The 12503-nt window shown below is 45.3% G+C and overlaps 1 protein-coding gene across 3 annotated transcripts in view; it reads right to left on the bottom strand.

The window, feature by feature from the left end:
- The window catches only part of LOC111862814 (D-xylose transporter), a 78402-nt gene that overhangs the window by 21817 nt on the left and 44082 nt on the right, over positions 1 to 12503 (bottom strand). Inside the window, exon 1 of one of the 3 annotated variants that reach the window (XM_023848525.2) lies at positions 10750 to 10781. The exons of 1 other annotated variant lie outside the window; for it this stretch is intronic. The gene's annotated coding sequence lies outside the window, so the exon portion shown is untranslated. Of the gene's footprint in view, positions 1 to 9959; positions 9976 to 10749; positions 10782 to 12503 lie in introns of those variants that run through there. One more of the 3 variants, XM_033750804.1, reaches the window with a different exon arrangement.

The raw sequence follows: 12503 nt of genomic DNA, 5'->3' as shown, positions 1-12503 counted from the left end.
AATAATAATAATAATAATAATAATAATAATAATAATACTTCAGTGCTTTCTCAGCAATCATTCTGTTAAAATTATTCAGCCAATTTTGTCCGCGATCATCTGTCTTTTTCTGTGCTGACTGTACTTTCAGCTGTTTTTAACGTCTTCTTTCTTAATATTATCAATTCTTAGTAATCTCTAGCTACTCATAATCATCGCATCTCTATTAATTCTATTTTATATATGTCTCTCTACTTAATGATGAAAGATTTACTTCAAAATTCCTCCTGCTTTTGCAATGTTTCAGCTGCGTTTCCTCCTCTGGATTTAGTCTTTACGCTTCTTCTCGAGGTACCGCACCTTCTGTCAGGTTTACCGAGTTCACTATTTAAGTGTTTGTCTGATGTACATGCTTCCTTGATAACTGAACTGATGTATCTCCTCTTAATGTAGGTATAATGATCAATAAGCATTTCAGTTATATCCGGAAACTTGGCACATTTTCGGATTATACATTTTACCAGGATTGCGTAAATTATCTTCACTGTCTTCTGTTACAATTTCATCATCCGTGAAGAGTAACGTATTTAATTGCTACCTTTGACTTAGTGGAATGCCTGTCTCAATTCTGTCGTTCCATTGTGCATTGTTTCAGACCGTAACTATAAACTAAACAGAGAACAAAGGGAAACGATTGATGCTAACAATTGTTTGCAACAGTGATTCAACTAATTCTGTCAGGGGCGCTGTGTTCGCTTCAAGGCAAAGCTGGTTGGACACTGACATGAGTAAACACTCAGAGGTATCATAATGGCTCTGGGAAACAAGTGACTATCTAAATGGACGTACTTCATGTTGCATAATCCAATACGTACAAAACCGATCTGCATAAAACTAGAAGCGACTATTGATAGTGTGGTCGTTATCATCAACACGAATGAAAACGCCTTATTTGTTTTCATTCCAGAAGTTTCCCCAGCTTTACAGACAATCCCTTTTTGTGCTGCACAATATTGTCCTTCCTTTCAATTGCATTTTATATTCACTGTAAAGATTACGAACTTGGTCTTTCAAGATTCTGCACAAGCAGACAGACGCTACACGTACTTGCTTAGCGTCGTTACGTCCCCCCACCTCCTGTCCTCTTTTCTGTCCGTTCGAAACAAATCAATAATCTCTTAACTTATCAACCACTTTCCTTATTCTGAAAGAAAATAAAAGTAGGCTTATGAGATCACCATGCTGTCTGTGTGCCTGTAAAGCTCTCCCCATCAACTCCTGAATGCCGGAATCAATCTTTATGAAACTTGATATGTATATCATGGCACCTGAGACAATCCCAAAGGCGTATCTCATAAATCTCTCCTATCAGTCTATTTGTCTCTATATTTATCTCCCTACCGTTGATAGGCAACGGCTCTGTAAAAACGTTATTACAGCAACAAATGCACATGCAAGAACAGAAAAATTGTTGGACGAGTCGTTTTTTAATCGACCCGTGTCGTATCAAAGAAAAGTAGGCGATTCATTATTCCCAGAACTTCTTATTTTCATGAAATCTGAAGTTCTGGAGGATTACTGATATTTATCGAAACGTTCCATTTTTTCAAATGTAACAAAAATATGGGACCTTTTACGTGAAGACTACAAGCGAGTATATGCATGTCTAGGGCTTATCTCGATGTATCTTCTTCGGAGCGAAGAAAAATACGAGTACCTCTAACAAACGCCGTAGAGAAAAATGAATCGTACATTTTGTACCCAGTGGGGTTTCCTCTGAAGTCTTACTCTTTTTTTTCCCCCGAAACATTTCCTTTCCCATGAATAAGATCCTACCTCAGTGGCACTCCCCACCGCTGGACATTTCACGGCTTGCTATTAGTGACGTCAGACCAGTACAGGTGGCGACCTTGGGGATCGATGAAGCGTCTTAACGCAAGGTCACGGCATGGTTCAAAATCGCCTGCTTGGCCATTATTACAATCGTCTCTATAGTTAATCACCATATCATGACAGCTTATATGGGACGTGGAGTTTAAGCTCCACATATTCTTTATTCAACAGCGGAGGGAGGTTCAAGCTTCTGTCGATTTAAACCCGGGAGGAAAAGCGGATGGAACCCACTGCGCATGGGGCCGAAAATGATGAGAACAGAAAGTTCTGGAAATAACTTACGGCGCTAACTTCCCGTCATATGCTTTGGGCCCTGCCTTCCACTGACACAGATTAACCGTAAGCCGAAATATGCTGGAAACTACACACGCAGTAGCCCATCAGTTCGGTTATTTAAACCTGTCATAAGTCCAGAAACATTGAGAATACCACAGCTTTCGTGACACCCTCATGTGGCAGTGTATACTGGGCAATGGAAGCAGAAGGCAAAACAAGATTTGCAGCTGCTGAAGTGACTTCTATGAAGCAGACTTGGGAAGAGAAATGAACGCGTATCAACAGAATTAGAAACGAGGACCTACGTGTAACTAATTAACAAACTAACTCCATGGAGCTGAGCCCTCAGCTACTCAGGAATTTCGCAATATTTTAAGGAACCCTAATGTTCATTACCGTCCTCACAAGAGCCCTCCAATGATTCCTATCCTGAGCCAAATCAATCCAGTCCATACAACTCCATCCTATTTCTCCAAGATTCATTTTAACATCATCCTCCCAACCACATCTAGGTCTTCCTAGTGGTCTCTTTTCTTTTGGTTTTCCTACTAAAATCCTGTATGCATTCTATCTCCATGCATTCTATATGCTCTGTCCATCTCATCCTCCCTGACTTGATAATTATCATTATACTTGGAGAAGAGTACAATCTCTGAAGCTCCTCATTATGCACTTTTCTCCAACTTCCTGTTACTTCATCTCTCTTCGGTACAAATATTCTCCTAAGCACCCTGTTCTGAAATACCATCAATTTATGTTCTTCACTTACTGTCAGAGACCAAGTTTCACACCCATAAAAATCCACAAAAAGGATGCATATATAATAAATATAAAGTATAAACCCGGTTGGATTCAACAATCGACGGATTGCCAAGAAATGAAATTCCGAAACTGCTAAGAACTTAGAAACCGCATTGACCAAGGAATCGTGCAAGAGTTTTGAAGAGGAAACTGTACACACGAGGCCGGAACAGTTCGGCAAGTGATGATGATAGTGATGATGAAGATGTGTAGAAGAAGCCACAAGCCATAAGCTTTCAGTCTCACCTACACTAACAGGAAAACAAATATGGGAAGACCAAAGAACCGACGGCAGGATTCACAAATATCTGAACCTCAGGACGAGTTGCATAAGCCTACCAAGGATCTGGGGTTCTCACAGCAGGGGTTATGAAGAGGTCTATCTTCTGGGATATAGCGCCGTGTAGGATCTGGGGTTCTCACAGCAGGGGTTATGAAGAGGTCTCTCTTCTGGGATATAGCGCCGTGTTGCCCGTTGAAAGCAGAGCTCTGCTTGGCAACTGCTTTCACGCTGATTCCTTGCTTGGCTTATTCATAGACCTGAAGCTGGAGGCGAAATATTCCTTCGAAACGTCAGTGTACTTTCAACGGATTAAACAGCGTTATATCCTTGTAGAGGGGGAAGATAGTTCTTTTACAGCGGCTGCCGCAGCAGAAACTTCGCCGTAACTCGGTGACCTAGGAAACGCAGTCCCCTGGCCGGAGCGGCAACTTCTCCGACAGCACTGTATGGCATGAGCTCGAGCTTCAGGCGATATCATTTTGAATGAAGCTAGAGATGTAGGCAGTGGTGGAGCAGGTCAGGCAGAAAACGCGCGACTGCTGTGAAGCCAGTCACATTTATTTTCCCCCTTCCCAACGCACCACCCAGGTGTGTCCACAATGCGAACGGCATTTTGCTCTTTATGAAAAAATCACACGTTTCGCGGCGTAATTTCAGAGCAAATAAATTAGAATTTCACAGGTGAAGACCACTACTGTACTCTGCGAGCCGGGATAGCGCTGTCCCTATAATTGAGACTGGCTACGGGCTGGACGGTCGAGGGGTCCGAGTTCGAGTCCCGGTACAGGGAAGATTCCACGTCATCTAGACCGGTTCTGAGGCCCACCCAGCCTCCTATCCAATGAGAACCGGGAGTAAAGCGGCCGGGGCGTCAAGCTGACCAATCTGCTCCAACTAGTACATCTCCATGGCGTAGTGCGCCATGACGTCACATAGTCAGAGCGTTGTCTACGTTTCTGAGGAACATACCGCCTCCGTGTTCAGGGTAAATGGAGCCAGTACGCTCTTTAGGGTAGATGAGAACAACATAGGCCTCAAGGTAGATGCAGGCAACATTTTCCCGATGGTAGGTGACGACAGCACGTCTCCTAGCGCAGATGGACACTCTATGTTCTCTCAAAACGCTTGTAACTGTCTGCCGGTCTACACGAAGTCATATTCCGCTGCCGCGAGGAAAGCCGAAATCCGGCATTCATTCTAGCGGCTAGAAAATATAAATTAAAACTCCGTGACCTGTAGTCCGCAAGCGAACTATACCGACCAAGTGACCGCCGCTTGTCGGCGAAGTTAGTGCCAACTTTAGCGGATAGAGGTTGTCGCGTGGTCAGCTCAACGGGTCCCTAGGGCCGTTAATCTCGGTTTTCTATACCGCATCTGTGGTCTAGTGGTCAGAGTTCGATTCCCGGCGTTACAAGATTTTTTTTTAGAAGTAGTGGGTCTGGAAGAGAGTCAACTCAGCCTTATGGGGATAATTGAGGAGCTATTTCAAGGAAACAGCTGCTCCGGTCTAGAAAACAGAGAAAATATAAATGTAATTTTCAAAATAGGAAATCGAGGGAGAGGGACAGAAAGGTGACACCGCAGTTCGTAATGGCGTGTTCTGCTGAGTCTTCTGCCACCCTGACGATGTCCACAGCAGCTTCCTCCGCAACATTTGTAACAGCCTACGAGACGATGCGATGTCATAATCCAGAAAAGTCCTTCCCCTTACTTTCACTAAACCTTGGCGCTGTCATTGCCAAGTACAGGCTGGGTTGAGTGGGACGACAGCACGGCCCTGCCTCGCACTTCCGACTTAATGCTTTCCAGAAGTCGAGTTCGTTACGTCACGGAATGTACATGTTCACGTTCCTGGAGCTCAAGGCTCAGACTCAATTTTCAATATTTTAAAGCCTATTACTCTCTGTCGCGCCGGTCACGGTAGCCGAGCGGTCTAAAGCATGCACTGTCTTCGCTGGCTCGGAAGCCGGGATCGTGGGTTCGAATCCCACTCAGGGCATGGATGTTTGGTGTTTGTGTACAGGTAGAAGCCTTGCGACGAGCTGAACACCGGCCCAAGGAGTCCTACCGAATGTGTAAGATGTAGTAAACCGAAGTGAAATGGAGAGTTTCGTGGAGGTAGGCGAAGGCCTATTATATATATATATATATATATAGTATATTGTGGGTGCTGTCTAACGGGCTCAAGTTTATGTTAAAATCGGACAGCAACAACGGACATGACAAGTGTTTCTGCGCATGCCTCGAGAGCACCTCGCCAACTGCTACGGTACCCCAAGCAGCCCGCGTGTCGGCAGATGGTCCGATCACGCGGGCATCCGCCGGTCTCTAGGCAGATCTGTGGGAGTTGCAGGCGTTCCGTACGAGATATTTCATGAGGTCTTATCTCAAGGATCGCATCATTCTGCGTGCGTGTATTGCTGTGCTGTCTGCAATTACAAGACACAGCCATGACCCCAGATATCTCGCTTTTTTCTTCAGGGTGGCCAATCTATTTTTACTTTTCACAGATGAATATTACTTGGTCTTGATCTCGGGTACAGGCCCTCTGGATTGGGCTTGAGGAGAAATGTTGTGACATGTAGAGCCATTGCCAAGTAACAGCTGTGTAAACAGGCGACAGTACAACTGCCGTTGCTAGGGAACAGCTCTGTGGACACGTTGTTTCCGCGGCAAGAAGGAAACAAGCAATAATGGAAGACGTTTTGTATGCGGTCCGTGCCGCGGCTATATAACGGAGACTGATACTTCAGATCGTTAGGAGTATCACGACTTATGCTTGTCCCGCCTGCGAGTTTGTAGCAGAGAACTATCTACTAAAATCGTAGCACCTGAAAATCAAAATTTTCCGCACCATTGGAAATTCTCCAAAGCGCACACCGGTTCACGATTTGCACATGTCTTCCAAACTTCCGTATATATGTTATGTGATTATATAACAAAATTGTGCACGCAACAAGCAGAAGTCTTACAGAATTATGTAAATACAAATGTTCGCGAAGCCCGACACAGGAAATGTAAGAGGCTTAAACTTGGCGGCGGTCAGGCATACGACCGTTCAAGTGACTAGACTGCCGTGGTAGCAGGAGTTACTAATGATAGGGGATGATCTGCTGTACTGAGCCTGGACTGACAGAGTCTTTGTATATGTTCTATATAGATGCATTTAATAACATGTAAAATGTAAATTTACATACTGACAACAGACTTGTTACTGCTGACTGTGACTCCGGCAAACGACAGACCCGTCCTCTCTTCAGAGAGAGCGCCCCACCTCAGGAAGTCTGCAACCGTCAGACAGTAATAAAAATCTGGTCTTAAGCCACAGATGGGTGCTTTACTCCAAGCCAGATTGGCCGACTGACCGTCAGACGTAACATGTCTTCGACTTTGACTTTGAATTGTTGGCTCCCGTGTGGAGGCGAGGTCGAATACCTCCACCGTGATCCTGCGAGCCGTAGGAGGCGACGAAAAGGGAAGTCTTAAATTTAGACAGTAAAATATGGTCAAGAGTCCCACGGGAATCGGACCCAAGAATGACTGCGCTGGCGAGAGCCGGCAACAATTGTAAAAGACAGACCCTTATTCTCGTCAGAGAGAGCGCCCCACATCAACAAACCCTGCAACTGTCTGACAGTAATAAAAATCCGGTCGTAATGTCCAGATGGGTGCTTTATTCCAAGAGAGACTGCCCCAGTCTGAGCCAGTAATTGAAATACCCACCATCCACCCCCCTTACTTTGCATTTATTTCTATGAGAAAGCTTGTCTTCAATTATGCAGGTTTCCAGGCACGAATCCCTCGCATGCAACGCGACCGCACTATACCTACAAAGACCTTTTTCTTCCGTAAGTTTGCCTACACGAGTTACAGACGCAGCCTGGTTCGTAAAACAGATGGACTTCAGACTACCGCGTCCTGGCTTTTTGTTTTGTTATGAAGAGCAGAGCGTCCGCAGTTTTCCGCTTGCCTCGTCTTTTACGCGGTCAAGGGGACGCGTTGTACACATGGCCGTCCGTTTCCCAGAGAGAGCTGTCTCGCTTGCAAGGCTTCGGCAGTGATCAAACCGCTACAGCGGCTGCTTTCGGAACCGGATCACCCCCCCCCCACCTTTCCTCAGCTACTCTCAGTGAACCCTGCTTGTGAAACTTTGATCACTGTCTGTGCAGAACACACGGCGCCTGCGAGTTTTATCTTCAGAACTGCTTGTGGCTTCAGATAAAATTTTGTATGAAATTTTGCAACTCAACTGTATAATTTCAGATATGTCCACAGACACTTCTAAACGCATGCGTACTTCTCTTGTTCGTTAGATACACGCCAAGTATAAAAATACAATTCGTAAAAGTTAATGACCACAATAAGTTAGGGGCTTGTACTTTATTATTATTATTATTATTATTATTATGGATTTACAGCTCTTTCTTGGGCATTTGCCGTTTTGTCAGTTTCTTGATCCTGTACGCAGTAGGTAAGACTCCTTGGACGGGGGATCAGCCAGTCGCAATAACGCTACCAATACACAGGACAGCACAAGCACAGAATAAACGCAAACAATACAGACAACGAAGAATTCCGTCTTCTGGGATGTGGCGCTGTGTACATCTTGTGTGAACCGACGTTTCGAAGGAACGTATCGTCTCCATCTTCAGGGCAGAAAAATCCGCGAGGGAGGAACCAGCTTGGGCAGGTGGTCTCACGTTAGTTCCTCCCTCGCGGATTTTTCTGCCCTGAAGATGGAGATGATACGTTCCTCAGAAACATCGGTTCACACAAGACTTACAAGGCACCACATCCCAGAAGACGACATTCTTCATAGTCACCTCCGTGAAAACCTCACATCTTAAATACAGACATCCATGTCTTGAGTGGGGTTCGAAATCACGATCCCAGTGTTTGAGCGAGAGAAGACAGGCCCCGCGGCCGCTGTGATCGACGCTGTACCTAATTACAAATTTAAAATAAATGAGTAGTTGTTTTTACACTCACGGATATAAAACAAATACTGTGCTTTCAGCTTACTTAGCTCACTCCTCTACTCTGAAGACAGAGGCAATACGCTCATCCGAAACGTTGGCAAACTTCTACTATACCACACTACTTCGCATGGCGTAAGACCGTACCCTAGATTGCAATGACTTGGCATGCGAGCCTTAGTAGCTACTATCCTCTAACGAACAGAAGGCGAGCTAAGTGGTTAACCTTGACCGTTCTACTGTTCACTTAGGGACACACCAATCTTCCGTGGAACATGGGCGACAATAAGAGTCGTCCTGTCCGTAATCCATACCGATGTTTTCAGCTTGCACAGTACACACGGGCGGCCCTTAGTTAATTACCTCGCCTTCTCTTCGTTTATGGATATTGCGACGTCAAATCTCCGGGTTATATTACAAAAGCGTTTGGTACGTCCTTCCCGGTCACAAAAGTGACGTAAACGACGCTCTGAAAACTCATGCTGCCATCTTGTGACGGATAATGCACTAACGTCGTCCTCTGAGAAACAGAACGGGGAAGTCCCTCGAACTTTCAATTGGAACGGCCACCAGCTCACGGCTTGTTACAAAACTTCTGTATGTGACGCGTTCGCAGTGACGCACCTTCACGTCATCAAACGGAGTTTTCGGAAGTGACGCAGAACTCCTCCGTTTCCAAGACAAAACAAGTTTCCGTGCACCGAACAGCCGGTTTTATCCACTTTTATCCTACAATTCTCTTTCCTTAATCTGTTCAAACGCACGTCATGTGATATGCATACGGCGATTTTGTTTTCTTATCCCATTCGTGTTCGCCTGTTCTCTCCTTTCTTTTGTTCTGCGCTCTTCCACTAATTCGTTCTTTTATTCTCCTTTTCTTCCTACTTTCCTCGTTTTCCTTCTTTTACATTCTATTTTACCCACTGTTATCTTGCATCTTTCTTTTTCAGCTGCCCCGTCTTTACTTCTTTCCTTTAATTCTTATAAATTCCTCCTATATATTATCTTTTCTTCTATTCTCTTGCTTCAATATCTCTTCTCGCCATTCTCATCCTGTTCCTCCATCTTTCTTCCTCTCCTTTCGTCTTTGTTTCGCATCCTTTTATCCTTATTCTCTTCCTCCTCCGTATTCCCCATTCCTCCTTCTTTCTACCCTGACATGCGCAATGGTGCGTCCAGGGTTAATATGGTGGACGCCGGAAGGGGAGGGACAAATCAGATGTCCCCACCGCACCTAGATTTTTTGGAAAACCAAAGAAGAAAGAACTCCGTGGCTTTAGTTCGCAAGCGAACTATATCGACCGAGCGACCGCTGCTTGTCGGCGAAGTTAGTGACAGCTTTAGCCGACAGAGAGTGTCGCGTGATCAGAGTAATGAATCCCCATGTCCCTTATTTNCCCCCCCCCCCCGCTTGGAAAACGCCCTTGCGGCCCCCGTGGTCACAGTTCAGTATTACTATCTCTTGTTCTTTCATACTGAGCCTGGATAGCTCAGTCGGTATAGCGACGGGTTACGAGTTCGAAGGCCGAGGTACGATTGCGTGTAGGGGCAAGGTTTTTCTCTTCTTCACAGTGCTCAGACCGGCTCTGGGGCCCACCCAACCTCCTACTTAGTGGGCACTGGGTGGTTCTTTCCCCGGGGTAAAACGGCAGGGGTGTGAAGCTGACCACTCACCTCCATCTGCTGCCGAGGTCAAGAATGGTGTAACTATACCTCCACACCCCATTATGTTTTCACAGGGACAACTTTACCTTTTACTTCTTTCGTACTTCCTCGTTCTTGCACAGACAACAATGCACCTTGTAGTACTAGGTTAGCGCACGCGCATAGCGTGTTCGTTTGCTTTTGTTTATTAACAGACCTACGAGAACAAAAGATTATATTTTAATAAAATATACAAGTATATACGTGTAGACATGTAAATCCAGCTGGGAGAATAACAGACTTGAGCAGTTTTTGCACGCGTTCGGAAATCCGCGGTTGATTATTCGGTTTATCCTCGCGTGTGTCTGGAACATTTCTGAATACAAGAGTCCGAAAACGTACGCATGTCATCGCTTCCATTTCATTTGTTCCTGCAGCTCCCGTTAGCAAAATTATTTCTCGCTCCAATAAATACTTACTGAGTTACGCTTGCAAACGCACACGACCGCTACACAGCGCGCTTTGCTTTCGAACTTCTGCAGGGGAACGCCTAAGAATAGAGTTTCTGGCCGCTTTGTCAAATTCATAACCTTATATACAGTCTGTAGGACTCCTTGGACGGGGGATCAACCGGTCGCAAGACCGCTGCCTACACACAGTACAACACAAAGACAGAATAAACGTACACAGACATCCATGCCTAGAGCGAGATTCGAACCCAGGACCCAAACGTTCGAAGACAGTTCATATCTTAAAGAGCGTGGCCACATCATTACACTTGTATTGACGAAAAATTAACGTCTACGTGTGTATACGGTTCATTTTCCCGTGAGCTCGCCGTTGTCTCCAATGCAGTAACCCAAGCACTGTCGCCGTCTGCACCCTGCTGCCACTCACCTGGTGTTGCTGCTTTGCCCGCCGTGGTTCAACACGAACTGTACACAACTCCATAGCGGCTCGACAGCGAAAGGTCCGTGCTTATGGAGGGGTGAAGGTTACACCAACAGAAAGGAGAAACGCTAACGATGTGTGGATTATTCGGCAAGGAAGCGTCTATTTCGTGACACGCCCAGGGCTGGGGTTAGTGGTCTCAGGGACTCAGTCTTTTGCGAAAATATTTTAATTCGGGTCAGCGGTTTTTAAAATTCCCCCAGGTTAAAGCGTCACCTTCTTTTAGCCCTTCACTTCCTGAGTCCCTCGACTGACCTTGTATACGGCTGGACTCTTAGCTGCAAACTGAAAAATGTCATATGAGTGTGTTTCCGTGTTGTCTCTCCGTGATTAACACTGTAACACTGCACAATGTGTAACAAGGTTGAACAGTTCAGAGGAGCGTTGGCAGAAGCGGCTATGTATGACATGCTACAGCCGTGCTCATGTATTCATTGCGATAGGCTCAAGCAGGTATTTATGCGTTCGCATAAAATTCCTTTTTAATTACATGTAAATTTAAATTCCGTTGAGAGAAAGTTTGTTTCAGCGTTAGTGTAGTTGGTTCATGCACTATGTTACAGACCAGAAGGTCGCGGGTCCTAATCCCGATTAGGTTATTAGATTTTTCAATAGACCTAATCCTTCCAGCCGCAATATGTTCCTGGGGTCGACTCAGCCTCTAACAGAAAGGAGCACCAGGAATCTTCCTCGGGGGGGGGGGGCGTAAAGGGTGGCTGGCTGGCTGGCTCCTAAGTCTGACCTCACCACCATCTGTGAGCCGATTGTCTAGAAAATGTGTGAGCCTTGACGTCTCACAACCTTGTGGACCTCCACGGCCAGTTACATGGATAGTTTTATACTTTTTGTTATTATTATTATTATTATTAAGCACGACAAACTACAGAACCACTGTTGATTGTTAAGTAATCTTTTCCTTTTGTTGTCGATACTATTCTTGAGTGTTGCATATACAAGCTGTGAAATGGTCGCCCAGCATAGCGATTGATTAATTATCTTGAAAGCCGTTAGGCTAGGAACACACACGCGACATCGGCCGTACGACGTCCGTACGGTTCATGTCGCATCAAGCAGTAGAATATAAAGTGTAGTCTTAGCTTTCATACGTGACGACATGCGACATCTACCGTACGGCAGTCGGAGAGCAAAGAAATGTATTTGGTCGCTCTAGTGAGAAGAGGAGGTCGTACGGCAAAAAAATCGTACGACATGTCGCTGTGTGTGTTCCTAGCCGTTAGACTTGTAGGAGAGTGTATTAAGTTTAACTTGTGTATTTCACGTTTGACTGTCGCTTCTGTTTCGAGAGACAATACACAGAAACACGTGCAGTGTTCATGTCAGGTGTCCAGCTATCTTGTCCGAGTTTAACCAGACCTGGAGGATATAGACGGATGTTACCGAAACTCAATAGTATAAAATTTTGTGAAAATACTTTCAGTGATTGTCGAATTGTTTGATGTGTATAGACGGACACACGAATGAAAGGAGCGATTTAGTTGCACACCCCGGGGAGTTCCGAACGCAACTTGAAACAGAACAGGATATTTCGGGTTTTACCGGAAGTTTATCAGAATTGAAATAGTTGTGTGGAAACGAGAGCCTATGCACACATGGTAGGGAGCGTTCAGTTTATCCTCATTTATATGAAATTGTCAGGCCGCGCCATAGCTCAAGCGGTTAGTCGCTGGCTTCCCACCACG

Source organism: Cryptotermes secundus, unplaced genomic scaffold, assembly GCF_002891405.2.
Source record: "Cryptotermes secundus unplaced genomic scaffold, Csec_1.0 scaffold462, whole genome shotgun sequence".
In the NCBI taxonomy this organism is placed as follows: Eukaryota; Metazoa; Arthropoda; class Insecta; order Blattodea; family Kalotermitidae; genus Cryptotermes; species Cryptotermes secundus.
This window is presented reverse-complemented; position numbering and strand designations above follow the sequence as displayed.